Source organism: Sceloporus undulatus, unplaced genomic scaffold (assembly GCF_019175285.1).
Source record: "Sceloporus undulatus isolate JIND9_A2432 ecotype Alabama unplaced genomic scaffold, SceUnd_v1.1 scaffold_1980, whole genome shotgun sequence".
Lineage (NCBI taxonomy): Eukaryota > Metazoa > Chordata > Lepidosauria > Squamata > Phrynosomatidae > Sceloporus > Sceloporus undulatus.
In genome coordinates, this window is record NW_024804900.1 from 1 (window position 1) to 4,947 (window position 4,947).

A 4,947-nucleotide genomic window follows, 5' to 3' on the forward strand; every position below is an offset into this window, starting at 1 on the left:
ACTAGAGCTCTCTGGCACAGAATTCTAAATACCTCATGAAACTAAAAATCCCAATTTCCCATAGGATGGCGACATAGCAGAGTAAGTGGTTAAAGTGCTATAGTTATGCAGGATGAAAACGTCCATGTGCGACTGAAAGACAAAGAATCACAAGAGAGGAAAGGGTCTTGAAAGAACCCATCAACAGTAAGCACCTGGACAACATAAATTTTAAAATCATTATAATTTAAATAGCAATGTGATGCATTTTACCATACTGGGAAGGTTGTGACTGAGTGACCTATTTGTGTGTTCATAGAATCATTGAATTGTAGAGTCGGAAGAGACCACAAGGGCCATCCAATCCAACCCCCTGCCAAGCAGGAATTCTCTATCAAAGCATCCCTTGGCAGGGGAGACACTATGATCACGAAGGTGGTTTTCCCAGGGTGAGGCTCATCTATTGCACTCCGAGCATGCTGACCCATGCGATTTCCCCAAATGCGGGAAACTTGACTGTATAATTTGTGGATCAAATTATGCAGTTGAGTTTCTTGCATTTGGGTAAAATGCAGGGGTCAGCACACCTTGAGTGCAATGGAAGAGCCGCACCCTGGGAAAACCACCTCCGTGATCATAGTATCTCCCCTGCCAGGGGATGCTTTGATGGAGAGTTCCTGCATGTTAGGGGGTTGGACTGGATGGCCCTTGTGGTCTCTTCCAACTCTACAATTCTATGATTCTATGAACATACAAACAGGTCATCCAGTCACAACCTTCCCAGTATGGTAAAATGCATTGCATTGCTATTTAAATTAAAATGATTTTAAAATTTGCATCTATCACTGGAATCCTATATAACCTGTTATGTTACATACCTTTGTATATATCTAGTTACATAGCAGAGGTGCTATGAAACCACTTTATTTGAACTATGGAGGTGCATAACGTTGTTGTTGTTGCTGCTGTTGTTGTTATATTTAGAGTATTTATGCTCGACTCTTTAGCCACAAAGCCTCTCAGATCATTTACAGATTACTAATTTGACAGTTTCCTACCTTTAAGCTTCCAGTCTAAAAAGACATGATACAAAAGGAGAAGGGAATGTCAATGGGGAAGGGACTGAATCTAGCAGATACTGCAAGTTCTTCTCTCCCTCCAAGTCCAGGACAATGGCATTTGGAATGGTGGGAGGGCCTTTCATCTGCCTTTGGGCCTAGGCATAGTGGAGCTATGTTTACCTTGCCTTCTCTCATAACATGGCACTGACAAGAATGCCTGATGAACACTGGGACTGATGTGATGTCCATCCTATTGTGTATCAGTCACTTTGGTGGCTCTATTACTTCATAATGTAACAGCAGCCCTTTACTGGATAATTTAGGCTAATTATAATTCCTGCAGACGCAAGTCTACTTAAGACATAAGACCCTACCATGATTCTAGTCTCAACTTAAATATTAGCAAATGTAAATATTATGCAAATGGTCACCAAAACTGTGACCTTCCTAGGAGTTCCTAGGGAGCAGGAAGTGTTGTACACAGGACATTCCATTGTCCATTTTGCTTCAGCAAAAGGATGAAGAGAATGAGGATGAGCATGAGGCTGCATTGTACTACTAGTAACAGTGGTGGCAATGGTAGCAGTAGTAGTAGCAGTAGCAGTGGTACAAGCATTGACATGTCTTGCGCATATCTTGGAGCATGCACTTAGGTTGCAAAAGTGTGGAACTGGGAAGATGTGGGGGAAAGTACAGTAGAGAGCACTGAAAAAGAGATTTAAACCCTGATGATTAGGAGGCTCTGCAAATATAGGCCAGTATTTTTATCTCAGCTACTTAATTTCAAATATGCTGGAGTCCCATTTATTTGAATGGCGGTGCGCTCCTGCGCACCTTGCTGTGCATGTACCTCTGGCATGTGCAACATTTTGTTCCTCACCGCTTACTGTCCGCATAGGCTTAAATCCATGTACGGTGAGGGGTCGTATGCCGAGGATATGCTGTATATACAAAGGGATCTGGTAGCATTTTTGAGACTAACTGAAAGTGAAAATTTGGTAGCATGTGCTTTCATAAACTTGAGTCTATTTCCCCAGATGCACGTTATTTAGTTATGTATACTCAACCAAGTAGCATCTCTTGGCCAAACTTTCCCCTAACCTGTTTTACCAGGCAGCAGCTGCTCCAAGACGGGGCTCTCTTAACAGATAATCACAGTACAAGGAGGAGGATATTTTGACCCCCTCTCACCAGCAAGAGAGGTTGCAACAACCACAAGCAGGATCCCATTGTAATTCCTTGTTGCAGCCTCACTTGGTGGTAGGAGAAGGTGGGAAGTATCATCTACCCATTGTATCCTGGTTTTTTGTTTGATTCAAGCCCCAGAATCTGCTGCTGCCTCACCTGCTGAAATGCCATCTTTCACACAACTATGAAGGTATAGGACAGCCCTTTTCCCCTTTAGCCCCTCTTCACTGTGGATGAACGCCCCTATTATAACCCTCAGGGATAAGGAGCGAAAGTACAGTACTACAGGTTATATAAACACACTCAACTGTACTAAGAGCAGAACAGGAACATTGCTACTGAAAGCACATCTTATTTATACTTACCACCTGTTATAGATCCCAACATTTTAACCTCTTGACCATCCCTCCCGCCTCCTCCCTTCTTTCACGTGCTATCTTTGTTGTTATAAACTTGAGACACGGGCAATTTTAATTATGACAAATCAATCAACATTTGCTTTGATGTTCCCAGTTGCAAGTAAGCAACAAAGTAGGTCTAGATGCATTCCTTTAACTATTCCTGGGAAGAAGGGAAGTGGAGAGAAAGGAAGAAAGGGGGTGGCTGAGAGGGCACAGAAATGGGGGGGGGGACATGAGGTGACAGTGGCTGCATCTACACTGCAGAATTAATGCAGTCTGGCACTGCTTTAACTCTGCTTCTGCTTCTGCTTCTTCCTCGTCTTCCTCTTCTTCTTTCTCATCTCTCCTCAAGCCTCGAGGCAGGGTACAGCATATTAAAATACAAAATACAATTAAAAACACATAATCCCACAGTTAAAATACAGTACAATAAAATCATTAAAATACACTCATATAATTTCATATACAGATTAAAAAGTCATGATTTAAAATTGACTGGATAAGCTTGCCAGACGAGGTATGTTTTTAGTGCTGTTTTAAATGCAATCCGCCTTTTCAGTTGTCATATCTTCTCTGGCAGGTCATTCCAGTTTGGGGGGAAGCAGACAAAAATGTCCTCTGGGAAACCGTTGCCAGTCTAGTCCTGGCCAGTTGGAGCAAACATTTCCCAGAGTACCTGAGTGTACAAAGCAAATTGTATGGGAAAAGGTGATCCTGTAGGTAACCCAGACCCAAACCATGTAGGGCTTTAAAAGTAATAACCAACACTTTGTATTTTGGCATGAAACTAATTGGCAGTGGGTGAAGTGTTTTTAAGATTGGTGTGACGTGATCTCTTCTGAATGTACCCATAATCATTCTGACTGCCATATTCTGAACCAGATGGAGCTTCCTGATTTGGTACAATGATAGCCCAAGGTAGAGTGCATTGGATAAGTCTAGCCTTGAGGTCTCCAGTACGTGCACTACCATCTTTAGGTCCTCCAATTCTAGGAAGGGGCACAGTTGGTGTATCAGCACAGTTTTATGGCTATGGAAGTCTGGGATTTGTAGTTTTGTGAGATATTTAGCCTTCTCTGTCAGACAGCTCTAGTGCCACGACAAACTACAATTCCCAAGATTCCATAGGATGGAGCCATGACAGCTGAAGTGATGTCAAACTGAATTAATACTAGAGTGTGGCAGCAGCCTCAGTTGAGGTGAAGAGGGGAGGGGTGGGGAGGATAACCTGTAGGGCGGTTGTCAGGGTGAGGAGTGGGAAATCTGTTTAAAGTTGATATTCCAAATGCTAGGAGTCTTCCTAGAAACAAAAAAGAGGGCTACCATAACTACTTAGGACATAGTTTTTTTTAAGGGCTAGAAAACAAGAGAGGACTCTTTAAGGAAGTGCTGAAGGTGGGGAAACAAAAGAGTTAACACACTTCTGCTAAGATTTTTGAGATTAATAGTAGGCGGGAAAATGAGAGACAGGTCTCTGAAATACTGCTGGTAAGATTCATACATTTAAAAAAAGGAGGATGTGGGAAAACAGGAGGCAATATGGCTTACTTTTGGGATATTAGGTTCAGACTTGGGAAGCTCAACACTTCATTTGCTATGTACATACATAGATCTGCCAACCCAAGCAACATTCCATGCATTTGATGATGCAGACAGTGCTCATAAAAATCTATGTCATAATACAATTCATTCATTTTTAAAGGTGTTATTTTAGCAGGAATTTCATCACTCAGACTGGACCCTAATCAATCCTGAGTGTCAGTTCTACCATTAGGAAAGGGGGAAGGCAGTCAGCTTAGGCAGAAAATGTTGGGATTTGGATACTTGCCATGTGGTTTGCCCCACACTTGCTAAACTGGGCTGTTACCACAAGGTGTAGGCAAAGATCTTCCTGCAGTTCCAGTGCAGAAGGAAGATTCAGCTGCAATTAATCTTGTTCTTCAGGACAGGCAGAAAAGTGTCTTGAGTCAGCCTTGTGAATCATAAACACCACTGATTCTTAACTGGTGGTCCAGGGATCCCCAGGAGCCCTCAGTGTCCTTACAAGAGCCAAGGTAAAGGCTGGCTGGCTGGGCCGGCATGTTGCCATTCAGTCTGCTCCAGCTGCTATCTGGTGCGAAGAGGCAAGAGAAAAGTCTCCCCCCCTCTAATGCCTCTGAGGCAAGGTTTAAACTGGATGGTGTAATTGGTAATGGTTCAGTGTTCAGGTGATGCCATCATCATCATTATCATCATCAATTTATATATTGCCATCCATGGACATGGTGCTTTACAAATAGTTACAGAATATGTGGAGAGATCTTGTCACACCTCTGAGA

The 4,947-nt window shown here is 42.7% G+C and overlaps 1 non-coding gene and 1 pseudogene across 1 annotated transcript; one reads left to right on the forward strand and one right to left on the reverse strand.

The window, feature by feature from the left end:
* Positions 1–380: 380 nt before the first annotated feature.
* Positions 381–539, forward strand: LOC121917947. Its single transcript, XR_006101131.1, has one exon. It is a non-coding gene; the product is annotated as a U1 spliceosomal RNA (small nuclear RNA).
* LOC121917948 lies at positions 510–642 on the reverse strand (annotated as a pseudogene).
* Positions 643–4,947: the final 4,305 nt, after the last annotated feature.